Genomic DNA, 18,308 nt, shown 5'->3' on the forward strand with positions numbered 1-18,308 from the left:
CCCTACCAAGATTATTCATTAGTTCTCACAGATTTTTCGTAGTCTTTAGGATTTTCTGTATATAGAACCTGCAAACAGGAATAGTTTTTAAGTGACAAGAGCACCCTTTTATTGATCTTGATCTTAGTAGAAACGCATTCAGTTTTTTAACACTGAACATGATGTTAGCTCTGGGCTTGTCATATATGGCCTAATATTCAGTAATTTACTTTTATTCCTAGTTTGTTGAGAATTGTTATCATAAAATGGTGTTGAATTTTATCAAATGGTTTTTCTGGACCTATTTGGGTAAGTGTGTGATTTTAGTCTTCATTTTGCTAATGTGATATAACAAATTAATTGATTTTCATATGTCCACTCAACCTTACATCCTATGGATAAATCCCATGTGGTCATGGTGTATAATCCTTTTAATGTGCTGCTAAACTTGATTTGCTAGTGTTTTGTTGAGGATATTTGGATTTATGTTCATCTGGGATATTGGCCTAAAGGTTTCTTATAGTGTTTTGTTTGGCTTCTATATCAGTGTAATGCTGGCCTCATTAAATGGTTTTAGTTTTGTTCTCTCCTCTTCAAATTTCAGAAGAGCTTGAGAAAAAATGGCATTAATTATTCTTTAAATGTTTGATAGAATTTGCTAGTTTAGCTGTCTGGTCCTGAACTTTTCTTTGTTTGGAGGTTTTCGATTACTGATTTAACTTGCTTACTTATTGGTCTGTTCAGATTTTCTGTATTTTAATGACTCAGTTTTGGTGGGTTGTATGAAGTTTTCCATTTTTTCTAGGTTATTGAGTTTGAGTATAATCATTCATATGTATTTGTTATTATCCTTTGTATTACTGTGGCAACAGTCATATTATCCCCTCTTTAATTTCTGAATTTATATTTTGAGATTTATCATCTTTTTTTTAGTCTAGTTAAACGTTTGTCCATTTTGTTTATCTTTTTGAAAAACCAACTTTTAGTTTTGTTGGTTTTCTTTTTTGTATTGCTTTCTCTATTCTCTAATTTATTCATTTGTGCTTTATTCTTTTTTTTTTTTTTTTTTTTACAGCCCAGAGGTCCTTTATTATTATTATTATTTTAACACCTATTATGCCATGAATTCATAGGGAATAGGTTCCAGAAGCTCAGGCTCCTTCCCACTGGTTCTCACAAAGTGTGCTTCTCTGGGTGGAGCAGGCTGGCGCTTTAGTTGAACCCAGGTACCTTTCTCTTTGGCTTCTTTCTTTTTCTGATCATTTTCCTTCACGCGTTTCAGGAAGCTCTCTCGGCTCTTAGAGTGCTTAATGTGCTCAATATGCACATTAATTCTCTTGGCAAGAATCTTGCCCTTAACTTGTTTGTTTACAACAATGCCAACAGCATGCTGGGTAACATTGTAGGCTCTTCCAGTTTTGCCATGGTAACACTTGTGGGGCATTCCTTTTTGAACAGTACCCATTCCCTTGATGTCTACAATATCACCTTTCTTACAGATTCGCATATACTTGGCCAAAGGAACAACTCCATGTTTTCTAAAAGGCCTAGATAACATACATCGGGTGCCTCTCCTCTTTCCCTCTGTGTTTGTCATTTTGGTGAATTACTGGAAGATGGCGGTTCCGGCGGAAAGGATGCTTTATTCTTTATTATTTTCTTCTTTATGATAAATTGAGTTTCATTTGTTTTTCCTTTTCTAGTTCCTTGAGATATAAAGTTAAGTTGTTTGAGATCTTTCTTCTTTTTTAATGTAGGTGTTTATTGCTGTAAGCTTCCCTCTTAGTGATACTTTCGTTGCATCCCGTAAGTGAAGAATGATGTGTTTGCATTTTTGTTTGTTGCAAGTTTTTTTCTAATTTCTCTTTAGATTTTTCCTTTGACCTGTTGGTTGTTTAAAAGTGTTGCTTTTAATATTTGTACATCTTTCAGTTTCCTTCTTTTATTAATTTCCAGTTTCATTTTATTGTGACCAGAGAAGATACTTCCTATGATTTAAATTTCCCTAAGTTTGTTAGGACTTGTTTTGTAATGTAACATGTGATCTATCCCAAGAATTTTTTTTTTTTTTTTTTTGAGACAAAGTCTCCCTTTGTTGCCAGGGTGTGATGGCTGTAATACCGAAGCAGGGCAGAGAAGTGCTGGGTAGAGAAGGGCAGGGTCTCTGGCGAGGGCTCCACCCTGGGCTTGTGCCCATGGACCTAAGTGAAAAACAGGTACTAATGTTCTCAAGCCCAAATGTTTCATTTTCCAAGACCACTCTGGCCCGCCACGCCCCCATCCTGTGTCTATATAAACCTAAGACCTTAGCGGGCGTAGACACAAGTGGCCGAACATCCAGAAGAGTAGAGGAACAGAGATGCAGAGAGTGGCAGAGAGCAGCAGGGCCGCATGGCACAAAGGGAGGGAAGAGACCTCTGAACCTCAGCTGAGAACAGCCGGACTGCAGGGCAAGATCACCTTCCACTCCATCCCCGCCTTCCAGCACCCCATCCATCTTGCTGAGAGCAACCTCTACCACTCAATAAAGCCTTGCATCCATCCTACAAGCCCACATGTAATCCTATTTTCCTGGCACCCTGGGCAAGACCTCAGGATACAGAAAACTGTCACACTGGCCCTCTGCCTTTGCTATAAGGCAGAGGGTCTATTGAGCTGATTAACACAAGCCATTTGCAGACAGCAAAGCGAAAAGGGAACATTGTAACACACGCCCACTAGGGCTTCAGGAGTCACAGACACTCACCGTAGATGCTGCCCTGGGGCCGGAGCCCAAAAGTGCTCCCCATGGCCGCTGCGCCTGCCCTGTGTATGCTCCCCCTAGTGCTTTGAGCAGCAGGGCGACCAAAGGAACAAGCCACACCCCTGTCACACCTCCTATGTGTGGGATAAGGGAACTTCCCTTTTTCAGCGGGAGGGCAGTAGCACCATCTCGGCTCACTGCAGCCTACACTTCCCAGGTTAAGCGATTCTCGTGCCTCAGCCTCTGGAGTAGCTGGGATTACAGGAGCGGGCCACCAACCCACTAATTTTTGTATTTTTTTAGAGGCAGGGTTCCGCCATGTTAGCCAGGCTGGTCTCCAACTCCTGACCCCAAGTGATCCTCCGACCTCGGCCTCCCAGAATGCTGGGATTACAGGAGTGAGCCACCATGCCCAGCCCTGAATAATGTTCTTTTTGCACTAGAGAAACGTGCATTCTGCTGTTGTTGGGTAGAATGCTCTGTTTAGGTCTGTTAGGTCCATTTGGTCTGTAGTGTAGTTAAAAGCTGCATTTCTTTGTTGACTTTCTGCCTAGTTGCTCTATTCTTATTGAAAATGGGTTGTGAAGTCTCTTAGTATCATTGTATTGTTGTTCAATTCCTCCCTTCAGTACTGTCACTGTTTCCTTTATGTTTAGGTGCTCTGATATTGGTTGCATATACGTTTGCAACTGTTATATCTTTCTCAAGGAGTGACCCTTTTATTATATAATGTTGCCTACTTTCTTTTTTTTTACTTAAACTATATTTTGTCTGATATAAGTATAGCTGTTAGGCAACAGGGGTACCTTAATGGCGCCAGTTCCGGGTTCTTCTCCCCTCCTTGACTGGGCACTGTCTGAGCCCGCCAAAGAAGGGCCAATCAGAAAGAAGCATCTCCCGCCTTCCCTTGAGCCCGCCCCACGTAGGCCCAAGGGATATAAAACCCAGCACACCAGCAGCTCTCTCTCTCTCCTCTTCTCTTCTCTCTCTCCCCTGCGTGACCTGACCTCTACCTCTCCAATAAAGATCTCTTGGCTGCCACCGGTGTCGTCTCTGACTAGCCTGTCGCCCTTCAATAGCCACTACTATTATGTCTTGGTTACAGTTAGCAAGAATTATCTGTTCTCACCTCATCATTTTCAGCCTGTGTGATTTTTAGATCTAAAGTAAATCTGTTACAGAGAGGAGAAAATTGGATATTCCTTTTTTTCCTTCCATTAAGCTACTCTGTCTTTTGATGGAAGGAGTTTAATATATCTATGTTGAAGGTAATTATTTAAAGGGAAGGATTTATTATTGCTTTTTTGTTTTCTGTTTGTCTCATAGTTATTTTGTTCCTCTTGTCCTCTCTTGCTGTCTTCCCTTGCGATTGTTTTGTTTACATATTTTTGTATTCCTTTCACCTTATCTTTTGTGTAACATTTATACAGGTATTTTCATGAGGCTACCATGTGTCTAATGTAAAATACATTATAGCAGTCTATTTTAAACTGAAATAGCTTGACTTAGTCATATACAAATACTATACACTTTAACTTCTTCCTCCCCATACACAATTTAGGTTATTCATGTGACAATTTAAGCTCTTTATATTGCTTATCTGTTAACATATTTTCATTTATACTTAGTTGTAATAATTTTTCCTTTTAACTTTTATATTAGAATTAAAAAATAATATGTACTTCATTGTGACGGTAATGGAGTATTCTGTATGTCAACGTATTTATCTTTACCAGAGAGTTTTATATGTTTTTATGCTCTGTTGCTGATTAGCATCTTTTCTTTTCAAGATGAGAATTCCCCTTTAATATTTCTTTTAATGAAGGTCTAGTAGTGATGAACTTGCTCAATTTTTGGGGATAGGGGCTGGGAAAGTCTTTGTTTTCTTTAAATTTTTGAAGGACATTTTTTACTAGTTATAGAATTCCTCATTGATAATTATTTTTTTCTTTCAGCAATTTGACCCTACAACATTCTAATCCCTTCTGGACTGCAAGGTTTCTGCAGAAAAATTTCATGATGGTATTGTCAAGGTTCCCTTATACATCACGAGTCACTTTTCTCTTGCTGCTTTAATAATTCCCTCTTTGTTTTTGACAATTTGATTATAATGTGTCTTGGTGTGTGAACCCAAGGTGTAAATTTCCTTGGGTTTATTTTACTTGGAATCCTTTAGGATTCTTAAGCCTGAATGTCCATCTCCTACACAGATTTACAAAGTTTTCGGCTGTTATTTCTTTGACTAAGCTTTCTGGTGCTTATCTCTCTTCTCCTGCTGGCATTTCCATATGCATATATTGGTCTGCTTGAAAGTGTCCCATAAGTCTTTTAAGCTATTTTTATTCTTTTTCGTTCTTCTCTGTTTTTGCTCTTCTGACTGTATAATATCATATGACCTATCTTTAAGTTCACTTAGTCTTTTATTTCTGCTTGCTGTAGTTTGCTGTTAACTCCTCTTGAATTTTTTTAGTTGAGTATTGTATTCTTTAGCTCTAAGATTTCTGTTGGTTTCTTTTTACATTTTCTATTTCTTTGAAAGAATTCTTACTTTATTTTTGCATTATTTTCCTGAGCTAGTTGAGCATTTTTATGATGGTTATTTTGAATTGTTTGTCAGATAATTAATATACCTCCATTTCATAAGAATCAACTTCTGGAGATTTGTCTTGTCCCTTTGGATCTTATTTCTCTCATTCTTCATGTTTTCCTCTTTGTGTTGGTACCTACATTTAAAACAAAGAAACACACACAAAACCTGCCACCGCTCCCAGTATTTGTGTATTGGCCTATTATAAGCCAAGACCTTCACCAATCTTCCTGACCACTCAAATCTTTGTGGTAGTTTGAACCATTGTCTTTATTGCTAGCAGCCCTCAAGCGTCTAGAGTATGCCAGATCCTGTTAGCATGGCAAGACAGGTGGGGCAGAAGTTAATTCCTTAAGGACCTACCAGAAAAGTTGGAACACTTTATGGTTTGACTTTTTTCCTCTCCAGAGAGAAACTGGTAACTGGAGTTATTTGCCCACTAGTTCTGTGTTTAGCCAAGGGGTAGAGCTATACTGAGTGCCTACTCACTATTTCAAGACAACATTTTGTTCTCCATAGCCATCAGCAGATACCATATGCCAGATGCTGTCAGCTCTTTGGGACCAGCAAGACTGAAGACAGTCTCTCAGGTAACATGCTGAAAATTTGGGATACCAAATGTGCATTCTAACTCCTTTGCTTCTCAAGGAGAAGCTGGGAGCAGGGCTTCCATCTTGATCTTATGGATTTGTGCTGGGTATGGGTATTATGGCAAGAGGTATCTCCACTGCTTCTACCAGTTGTGAAGTGGCTGGTTTCTCACTTGCCTAGGGTACAGGAGTCTCTAAGCTTGTTTCTAAATTTCTCATAAAAATAATTGATTAATGTACTGCTGTTGAGTCAGTGTGTCTGTCAGGGAAGAAGAGTTCAGAGCTTCCTATCCTGACATCTTGCTGAAATCACTTCTAGAATATATATTTTTAATCATGTCTGAACATCTGGTAAAAACAAATATCCATAAAACATTATTATTACTTCATTTTTTCCAAGAGAGTATATGTTTATTATCTAACAAATCATAACTTAGTCAAAAACATAACTTGTAAAATTGTTTTTGTCTACACTGTTTACATTAAGTGCTTCCATATTTACTAATAATATGTAATTAGTTACCTGCTTTTTCTTATTTTTTTCTCCTGCCCAAATAATAGATACAGATAAAATGATCCGTTTAGAATAGCAACAACTAAACAGAAAAATTGATAAATTTTATGAATAGAATAATTTATTTACAAAAGCACAGATGACAGTGACTAATACATATATGCAAAAAAGACTTTAGTAATTAAAGAAATGCAATTCAGCTCATTGAAATTTTCAACATTTAATATTCACAAAATGATATTCAAATAAGCAAAAAAGCAGATAAATGAATCATCTCAACATTGCTAACGAGTATAATTTTGCTCTCCTATTTATAAAATTATTTTGGGAATAAGTATAGTTCTCTTTTATAATATAAACTATATTTTTTTAAAAGTTATGGCCAGGCGCAGTGGATCACACCTGTAATCTTAGCACTTTGGAAGGCCAAGGCAGGCAGATAACCTGAGGTCAGGAGTTCAAGACCAGCCTGACCAATATAGTGAAACCACGTCTGTACTAAAAATACAAAAATTAGCCGGGCATGGTGACTGGCGTCTGTAGTCCCAGCTATTCGGGAGGCTGAGACAGGAGAATTGCTTGAACCCAGGAGGCGGAGGTTGCAGTGAGCCGAGATCTTGCCTCTGCACTCCAGCCTGGGCAACAGAGCAAGACTCCGTCTCAGAAAAAAAAAAAAAAATTATTAGAAAACTCTGATGCTGCCGGGCGCGGTGGCTCACGCTTATAATCCCAGCACTTTGGGAGGCTGAGGCGGGTGGATCACGGGGTCAGGAGATCGAGACCATCCTGGCTAACATGGTGAAACCACGCCTCTACTAAAAATACAAAAAATCAGTCGGGCGTGGTTGCAGGCGTCTGTAGCCCCAGCTACTCCGGAGGCTGAGGCAGGAGAATGGCCTGAACCCAGGAGCGGAGCTTGCAGTGAGCCGAGACTGCCACTGCACTCCAGCCTGGGCAATAGAGCGAGACTCCGTGTCAAAAAAAATAGAAAGAAAAAAAGAAAAAACTCTGATGCAAAAGAGCAAATGAGTAAAAATGGTTCTGAATAAGAAAGTTTAGGACTTTTTAGTTTCTAACCATTTTCTCCCAAGTGAAACTATTACTTTTATAATAAAATATAGCAAACTCAGTTATTTTTCTTCCAGGAATTTCAACAATGAATGTAGTTTTATACTTTGCATTTGTTGCTATAAGTCTAAGCATCACTGAGCAAATCCAGAGTTTAATAATATTATGCTTTTTATCCAAAACTGTTTTTTCCTATTACCACTGGCATTAATATTGTAAGGGCAGGTAATATCCATTCTTAACATTTTAATAGCCTTTATTCCACATGATTATAATCTACAATATCTGTTGTTCAAGCAATAGTTTTTAAAAGCGTTAGTTACTGATAGTTACTAAATCTAAGCCATATTTATGCCATTAAAAATTGTGCAAGATGCATAGTATATTAATCAATTTTATGTTCACTTTATTGTGATAATTTGTTGTATAAGAGAAAGCCTGTTTTAAATTTTTAATGTTAATATATTTAGATTCAATGGTTTCATTTCTAAGTATTTATTTTAAAGACATAGTCAAATATATGCACAGAAAGTTTATTATAGTTTTTAATTAGTATATTTAAAATATTTTTATGAGCAAATTTTTCTTATGCTGACATGGGGAAAATATAAATAAATAAATCTTTAAGAGGATACTGGTTAAACTTATGTGTTATGCAATAATATATACTACAGTAGAGTCAATAAACTTCATTTTATATGAGAATATCTTTGACATAATAAATGTTTGCAACATATTAAAAAGTAAAAATTATTTCAAAATACAGAAATAATTCACACATTGCTTCTCAGGCATTTGGCCAAAATCAGGCACAGCAATAATATACTTTTATAACACAAATTTATTTGCATATTTGTTGCTTTTTATATCAAAAGATATTTAGAGACAGATATATAAAAATCATGCGATAATATATATCAAAATGCCAGGAAAACAGTAATTTTAAATTAACTAGTATGTATGGAAAATATTATTTTCTTGTGTTTTTCTGACTTTTTCAAATGTTTTACATTACATATATATTATTTTAGCTATTAGAAATGTATAGATAGAGGCCAGGTGTGGTGGCTCAGGCCTGTAATCCCAGCACTTTGGGAGGCCGAGGTGGGTGGATCACCTAAGGTCAGGAGTTTGAACCCAGCCTAGCCAAATTGGTGAAACCCCATCTCTACAATAAATACAAAAATTAGCCAGGCTTGGTGGTGCACACTTGTAATCCTCACTAGTTGGGAGGCTGAGACAGGAGAATTGCTTGAACCCAGGAGGGGGATGTTTCAGTGAGTGGAGATTGCGCCACTACATTCCAGCCTGGGCAACAGAGTGAGACTTTGTCTCAAAAAAAAAAAAAAAGAAAGAAAAAATAAACATATAGAAAACATATAGATAGTGTATACACTTTTAACAATTAAAAAAAATTTTTAATATAAATATATATTTATATATACAATTTCGCAATATACCCCATCAAAAAAGTTAAAAAGCAAACACTCCATTCAGGATTAAACCATTATATAATTTTAGTTTAAATCTTCTAAATCATTTCTTTATTGTTTGTTATTTGTATTGAATTTTTTTTTTTTTTTTTTTTTTGAGACGGAGTCTTGCTCTGTCGCCCAGGCTGGAGTGCAGTGGCGCAATCTCGGCTCACTGCAAGCTCCGCCTCCCGGGTTCACGCCATTCTCCTGCCTCAGCCTCTTCTAGTAGCTGGGACTACAGGCGCCCGCCACCACGCCCGGCTAATTTTTTGTATTTTTTTAGTAGAGACGGAGTTTCACCGTGGTCTCGATCTCCTGACCTCGTGATCCGCCCGCCTCGGCCTCCCAAAGTGCTGGGATTACAAGCGTGAGCCACCGCGCCCGGCCTGTATTGAATTTTTAACATTTTGGTTTTTCTTTTTTGTTGACAACCTAACCTTTCCTCACATTAATGAAGATCTTTCATCAATTAGGTTTTTCTAGCCTCAGATATTCTTTGTAGGTTTCCACCTTTCTTGCTTTTCTTTCCACTCTTTGAAAATAATTCACACTCATTCTTTAGGTTACTGTTTAAATATCTGCTCCTCAGTGTAACTTATGATAGATCTTCAAAATAAATCAGAACCATGCATTATAGTTTCCTTAACTTTCTTATATAGCATTCATAACATTTAATGATTGTGTCTATTCATGCAGTCATTTTATTTCTGTATAGTTACTACTAGACACTTTATTTTATATTTCAATTTATTAACTCATTCAATCTTTCAACAGCAACAACAAAAAGGAGCTTCTGCTAAGTTCTAGGCAGCATTGAAGGAGCCTATCTTTCAGTACATAAAGCTGATAGTGTTCTTAACCTCATGGAGAGTACATTCCAAGGTGGAAAAGAAAATAATATATTTCACAACTGTGGTTAGTAGTAAGTTCCCTGAGGAAAAATGAAGAAGGGTAAGGAGATGAAGACCGATTAGGAAGACAGGGTTCTTTTATTTTAGAGAATGAGGAAAGATTACAGTGAGACTAATGCCCTCAAAGCAAAAATCAGAATGAAATGGAGTATGCTATGCAATGATATGTGGGAAAAGAGATCCAAGCTGAGGGAATTGCACTTGCAATTGATGAGAGAACATAGAAAATTGTAAGAACTAGAAGCATGTCAGTGTCACAAGACCAGAGTAAGTCACTAAGAGCGATGTAAGATGAGGTCAGAGAAATAGAAAAGGGCCAGATCACGTAAGGTTTATTCTGGACGTGGTTAGGAATTTGGATTTTAGTTTGAATGTGATGGGAAGTCTTTGGAAGATTTTGCAGATGGAAATAAAATAATCTCCATTTTACTTATTAAAAGATTATTCTAGCCTGGCATGGTAATTCATGCCTGTAATCCCAGCAACTTGGAAGGTAAAGGCAGGAGGACTGCTTGAGGCCAGGAGTTCTAGACCAGCCTGGACAGCATAGCAAAACCCCAGCTGTACAAAAAAATAAAAAGAGAAATTAGCCGTGTATGGCACACACCTGTCGTTCTAGCTATTCAGAGGCTAAGGCAGGAGGATTGCTTGAGCCCGAGAGTCCAAGGCTGTAGTGAGCAATGATCACTTACCACTTCATTGAACCTGGGCAACAGAACAAGATCCTGTCTCTTAAAACAATTAAAAAGATTATTCAAGCTTTTATACAGAAAACAAACATTTGGAGAGTAATAGTAGAAACAGAGGCCACCTAGGTGAATATTTTAGTTGCCCAAGTAAGAGGCGTTCCTGTACCAATACAGCCCATCTCCTCTTACCATACATAAATGTCCCCAAGATTCAACTCTGTATCTGCTGAATACACAAATACTAGAGAAAAATGAATTAATATATATAAAATCTATCACTAGTTTTTATTTTTATAATTTTCAAGAACTTAGGCCAGCAGTCTAACAAAGGACTACACAATTTTGCCAAAGCTCAGCTATTGACCATTTTTATTCTCCATGTCACCTAGTATAGAAATCTATTAGAAATAACATAAAGCCATTGACAGTTTTTATGACCTTTGTGTGCCCCGTGACTCAGTGTACAGGAATCATTACTAGGCTAAACTCTAAGAACTCAATATAGATCTTGAAAATCTTACAAAACTGCACCTAAAATCTCCCAGGATAGTCAGAATCCAGATGAAGAATCTCAAGATGAATCAAGTAGTAATTCCCAAAATGCAAATCAGTGATCCCATTCCCACTTTTCCCAAAGGCTTTATATTTTTCGTCTACCTCAGTAGCTTGTCCTCATTTTGTTTGTTTGCCTCACTTTTCTTACTTAACGTGGTAAAACATATAAACGTATTTTTATATAATAATGGTATAATTTTTCTGGCTCCATCTACAAATACCTCATTAACAATTTAGTCTGCTCTATAATGATGGATAGTCAGAGAGTTAATAGACAATGACACCAGTTTGAAATGTGTTCTTTAACATTTAATTGACAAAATTAAAACTACTTTGGAGAAAATTAGCTCCTTTACTTATATATGACTTTGTTTTTCAAATAATTCCTTTACATGATTACCAATGTTAAAAGGTGGATTTTATTTGGACTGGGAAGCTGTGCACACAATGCATGGATATTTCAAAACAATAATATTTTCATATATTTTGAATTTCCACAACTTAAAGCCTTAGGAAAAGAACAAAGGGCTAAACTATGAGAATTCAGTATCAATAACGATGTCCTGTGGGTGCTTCATAACTCTTATTTTGATTGTTTTTCAACCTAATGATTTTATAGCCAGGCTCCATGGAAAAGACTGTTGGGCACTAATTTATTCTATTCTTTTTTGGGCAGAATATAGTAGCACATTTTGGGAAATATTTCTTTAAACTATAACTCTAATTTGGCCCAGGTTATACAGAGGTAGAAAGATTTTCTACTCAAATAATGTCTGCTTTAGAATAGTTGACCTCCAAACAAAAATGTTAATCCTCCAGCTCAGCTGACTTTTAAACCATGTTTCTGAATTAAGAGTAGATGTGCTGTTTGTAATTCAGTTCCTTTTGGGAGTGACCACCTCAAATTCGCCACTAGTAACATGCAATCAAAAAATAAATAAAATGTACAGAGGACTCCTGAAAGGTCCGTATACCAACTTTATATGGTTGAATATTTTTCACTAAACAAAGTCAGAATATCAGCATATTTCTATGACCGCATATTTCTATTTATTTTATTAATGCTTTTATATAGCAAGCCCACACTGGAGACACTATAAAAAGTGCAGTGAAGTTCCTATTTATTGTAGAAATATTTTTAATAAAGTCTTATGATAAAATCTCATTCTGAACTCAGATTTAGAAAGATGTGTACTTCTAAGCAGTGTCTAGGTTTTTATCTTATATTTGGCGTGACTCATTACTGCTCTTATATTTATTTTGTCTTATGTCATAGAAAACATTGAGGTAACAGTGTCTTGCCATTTGTCAGGCCCACAGATAAGACCACCCAGCATTCACTTCAAGCATTTAGCTTACCCTTAGTTTCATTTTGTTTTGCTACTGAGGCATTATCAAGGTATTTTTGGCAGCTATCAATAACCTCTGGGACTTAGAGGTGAGCAAGGCCTTGGGAAAAAATATCCAGCTGTAGAGCAAAGATTAATGCTCCCTTGCCATAGAGCAGTTACTGTATATGTCCTGTCCTCTTGAATCTGCTGGGCTATGTGAGCACATTTGGGCCAATGACCTGTAAGCTGAAGTATGCAACTTTTAAGCCTAAACTCAAATGATTCCCCAACCCTCTTTCTTCTTCTTAGCACCAATTGTATGCTGAAACTCTGGGTGACATTTGAGAGTGACACATTGAAGATGGCAGGTTTTCAGCCATATTGGCCCCTTCAATAACAGCATTGAACATAGTATTTCTCTCCACCCTCCCTACTGCCACCAACTGGAATTTACTTGAGCATATATAAACCACTGAAGTTTTAGAGCATATGTTTTTCATCAGTTACAGGTACCTTAACTAAAACCGAAATTTGCACCTTAAATAAGGATACAATCCACATTAGCCAAATAAGATGAAATTAAGGGTAAGCTAAGTGCTTCAAGCAAATGTTTAGCGGTCTTATCTGTGTGCCTGATAAATGGCAAGACATTGTTGCCTCAATGCTCTCTGTGTCAAAAAACAAAAGGAATATAAGAATAGTAATGAGTCACACCGAATGTAAGATAAAAACATACACATTACTTATAAGTATATCTCTTTCTAAATTTGAGTTCAGAATGAGATTGTATTCCTATTCCCAAACACTGTCTCATGTTATCAACTGGAAAATATTTTGTGAAACTGAGTGAGGTAACTTGAGGAGCAGACTATATGCGAGCTAAGTCTATAGATTAGATTAGATTGAAAAACAGAAAGTTAATAATGTTTGTTGATTGTTATTGGTAGCATTTAGCAAAATGTTTGAAAAAGGAATTCACTTGAGAGAGATCAGATGGTTTTTCAAGCCAAACTAAATTTAAAAAAAAAAGAAAAATTTAGAGTCTTCCAAAATGAGAAAGTATCATATTAAGTAATTCTAATCTCCAATGGGTAACTAATAAACCAAATAATGGTAAGGATGTGGAGCGAGAGGAACTTTTATTCATTGCTGGTGAGAAAGAAAAATGCTATAGCCACTTTGGAAGACAATATGGAAGCTCCTTACAAAACTAGATGTGCTTATACCATATGATCTAGCAATTTCACTCCATGGTACTTACTCAAAGGAGTTGAAAACTTATGTTCACACAACAACCTGTACATAAATGTTTATACCATATTTATTCATAATTGTCAAAACCTGGAAGCAGCCAAGATGTCCGTTACTAGGTGAATAGATAAATACACTATGGCATATCAAGAAAACATAATATTTTTCAACAATAAAAAAATGAGCTATAGATTTCTGGGAAGACATGGAGAAAACGTAAATGCATAGTACTCAGTGAAAGAAGTCAATCAGAAAAGGCCATATACTGTAGTATTCCAAACATATGCCATTTTGGAAAAGTCGAAACTTCTTAGATAGGAAAATAATCAGTAATTGCCAGAATTTAGGTCGAGAGAGGGAAAAATAAGCAGAGCAGAGAGGATTTTTAGGTCAGTAAACATATTCTTATATAATACTGTAATAACGAATAAATGTCAGTATACATTTGTCCAAACCCATAATATATACAACACTGGCAGTGAACCCTAATGAAAACTGTTGTTTTGGAGTAAAAATGATGTGGCAATGTAGGTTCTATCAATTGGGACAATATGGGATTCTGTTAGGGATATTGATAATGAGGGAGGCTGTGTATGTTTGGGATCAGTGGGTATGTGGGAAATCTCCGTAACTTCTCAATTTTACTGTGAACCTGAAACTTTTCTAAAAAATGAAGTCTATTACAACACACATGTGCATTCACACACACACAAAGACACACAGAGAGAGCGAAAGAGAGAGATTAAGTTATAAGTATTAAATGTCTGATCTACAAGGCTCAGTAAGTCTTATGGCAAAAATTTAAAATGTGGTTTTCCCACCTGTTTTAGAGAATCACAAAATAGCTACTAGTCATATCTCAATAACTGAGATATTGAGGTAGGGAAATAATGGAGCGAATAGCTTTGAGAATTATGCCATAACTTTCTGTGTTATGCTGGCTCATGAATTTAATAGAAAGAAAATTGATTAAAATCCTACTAAATTTTTGAAGAAATTATACTACAAAATATATCTTATAAAAGCATTTGATTAATAATTTTTGAAAGAAATTCTGGCCACCTGTACTTGCAGAAATGGAAGGAGAACTAGAGGGATTTCAGAATTGTTTCCTCTTGAGAACAGAAAGGGAAATAGGCATTGGAAGAAGAGACTACAAAGACAGGTCAGAGGGACATCACAGAGCAGAGACATATATCTTTCTACCAGAGATTTTGCTTGCCTTTATGGTATGTAGTATTGTCCAGCATGGAATATTGTCTGTTCTTTGTTCTATGTGGGTTCAATTGTCTATATTCTAATTAATTGAAAATAGACTAAATTGATCTATCCTAAGTCTAGCTGCTGAAAGGCTTCTGCACAATGTGTCACACCTCTTCTTTGATGTTGCTATCATGATAGAAACTCCATTGCCCTTGGTTACAAATAAAGCTCTGTTGTGTTTACACACTGGAATTTGAAGGTTTATTTATTACAGCAGTTATCATTACCTTCTATGACCCTGAAACCATAACCTTATTATCGGATGATATGTTATGTAAAGGTCAATTGTAGACCAAATTCTGCCAGTGATACAATATTTATTAGCAAGAAAGTAGTACATAAGCCACCATATCACTTGTTCCTATAACATGTTATTCAGCATTTTGACAAATACCTTGCATAAAATTTGACTAGAGGCCAACAAAACAGTATTCTCGTTGACGAATCAGCCAATACTCTAGTAATCTGCAGAGTTCTGTGTGAGATGGGGTAGCACAGAAATGAACAATGCATCAGAGAGCGAGAACTGGCTGCTCCTGCTTACTTATTATAGCTCGATTATATGTACAAGGCTGTCTATAAAATGTTTCTATCCAAACATGAATCTTGAACACCACTAATTTCACCAATGATTTGTGGTGTAGATGTCATCACTTTTGTTAATTTTAGTGCAAAACAGAATTTAGTCAATATACTTTGCAATTCTGAGGGTGAATATTTCTGATTACACTAACTATATTGCTAACAATATATACTAATTGTGGTTTCATAATGAATATATGTCAAATTCTAGTTATTCCATAGGATCTATGGTTTTGTGATTAAGATACTTTAATGCTCTTTAAACATCAGAAGGAGTGAAGACTGAATTTAACCTACATAAATAATTTTTTTATATTGAAATACTTTAAGGAGATATTTCATTTAATTATATACGTAAAGTGTATAAAGTCATAAATATACAACACGAAGCATACACACCAAACTAATCAGCACACAGAATAATATAAAGAACATTTTCTGCGTCCCAGAAGTCCCTCTCATGCACACTCCAGCCCCTACTCCCTCATTTGAGGATAATGACTATTCTAATTTCTAACCTTTTGTACTAGCTTTGCTGGCATTTGTTTGTTTTAATCAGTGTGTACATTTTTATGTCTAGTTTTTTTTGCCCAACATTATGTTTCTAGGATTCATCCATGCAGTTCGTGGAGTTATAGGTTGGTTCATTCTCATTGCTGAATAATATTCTATTTTGTAAAACTGTATTGATATTTCTATCTGCTCTACTATTGATGGACATTTAGGTTTTTTCCATTTTGTAATATTACAAATCATGCTGCTAAGAAAGTTCTAGTACCTGTCTTTATTACTATTAGCTATATAACTAAAGGTAGAGGTGCTGGATAATAAAGCATGAATATGTTTAACTTTAGTAAATATAATCAATAGTTTCCAAGTTGGTTACACCAGTTCACACTCCTACTACCAGTATCTGAAAAAAAATTGCCTCCCATTATCAATAAAAAATTGGCACTGTCTAAATTTCTCATGAATTATATTATGGTTTCATATTTTGTTTCAATTTGCATTTCCATGATGACCAAAAAGTCAAACACTTGTCAGATGTTTTATGACTAGCATTATTATTAAAAACTTACAAACAAATCTATCAAATTTCAATCAGCTTTGACCACACAAGATAAAATTTTCATAAACCTTTCCATACTCTTTCTTTCTCCAACTTTCTATATTCACTTAGTTTTATCTGTCACCCCCTTTTTATTTTTTCAATTTAAAATCTTTAAACTAGATAAAATTACTTTTCCTTTAACATAAAATACATTTTATGCCTTCCTTATATTTTGTACCAAAAACACAATATATTTTCCATACACATTTCAAATACAGAAATGTTTCTCTTATATTTAGAAGTTTTAACTATATATTATTACTTACAGTGTTAACTCTTAGTAACCCTAATTTTCAGTGCAAAACATAGGAAGCAATTTTAAGTGTTATGTATTAGATGCATAGCCCGGGACGAAGGACAGAGCTTTGAAGGCAATGCCTGGAAAGTCTGACCCGTTCCAGCGTGGCCAAAAGGCACAGCTGGGCCAGGGAGGATGGGGCTAAGGCAGTGCAGACACACATATGTCCTCAGGCCTTACCATGGCCACTTGACTAGGCTTTAGAATCTGAAGGCTCAAAACCAAAGGCATAAGCTCATAGACAAATCAAGCAAGTATCACCAATTCACAGAAGCAAGTTTTATAACCTTAAAACATCTAGCAGTGATAGTATAAGTTTGTCTAACTAGTAGACCCAAGCAAAATTTCTCAAATTCTGAAAACATTTTTATTTTGTTTCACCAACAATTTTAACACTCATTTTATTTACCAAAGATTACTAAACTCACATAAACTTGCAAAACATGTAGGCTTACTTACTTATAAGTGATTATTTATTTGTAAGACAATTTCATACTATGTAGACAATATACAAATACAGATATGTAGACATGCATACATAAAAATAGAGACAGTACAAATATAGCTTTGATTTTAAAATTTTAGCTGTAAAATAGGGAAAACTCACTAGCTTAAAAGGACGTTTGTATTAAATTGTGCCTCTGTAAATATAGTAAGTTTATCTGTCCTACATGACTGAAGCACTTACTGAGTTTTGGAGAAAATAGTGTAGCAAATTTACATCTCAAAGAGAAGGGAGAATTTAAGCTTTTTCAAGAAGAAGTTTAAGTTTGTTAGAGGAAGACTAAGAATAATTGCCAAGGTAATACAAAATCATAAGAATTCACCACAGATTTGTATAAGGAGATCAGTTTTATTTGGATAGGTAGCTTCTCATTTTGGTTCTGTTTTCCAATTAGACCACAGAGTTCAGGATGAACACATTAACAAATAGGAACAATAAAATATTTGTAGTTTTCAAGGCCTAACATTTAAATACGTAAAAAGTAGGTGCAGCTGATAGACAGAACATCTAGATTTTCAAAAATCAAGATTCCAACCTTTTTTTTTTTTTTTTTGAGACAGAGTCTCACTCTGTCGCCCAGGCTGGAATGCAGTGGTGCAATCTTGGCTCACTGCAACCTCCGCCTCCTGGATTCAATCAATTCTCCTGCCTCAGCCTCCCGAGTAGCTGGGATTACAGACAACCGCCACCACAGGTAGCTAATTTTTTGTATTTTTAGTGGAGACAGGATTTCACCATCTTGGCCAGGCTGGTCTTGAACTCCTGACCTAGTGATCCACCCAGCTTGGCCTCCCAAAGTGCTGGGATTACAGGTGTGAGCCACCATGCCCGGCCACTTTCAACTTTTACACTGAAT

General features: G+C 36.0%; 1 pseudogene; it reads right to left on the bottom strand.

Moving 5' to 3' along the window:
- Positions 1-1,093: 1,093 nt before the first annotated feature.
- Positions 1,094-1,579, bottom strand: LOC100596249 (annotated as a pseudogene).
- Positions 1,580-18,308: the final 16,729 nt, after the last annotated feature.

Source organism: Nomascus leucogenys, chromosome 5 (genome assembly GCF_006542625.1).
Source record: "Nomascus leucogenys isolate Asia chromosome 5, Asia_NLE_v1, whole genome shotgun sequence".
Taxonomy (NCBI): Eukaryota; Metazoa; Chordata; class Mammalia; order Primates; family Hylobatidae; genus Nomascus; species Nomascus leucogenys.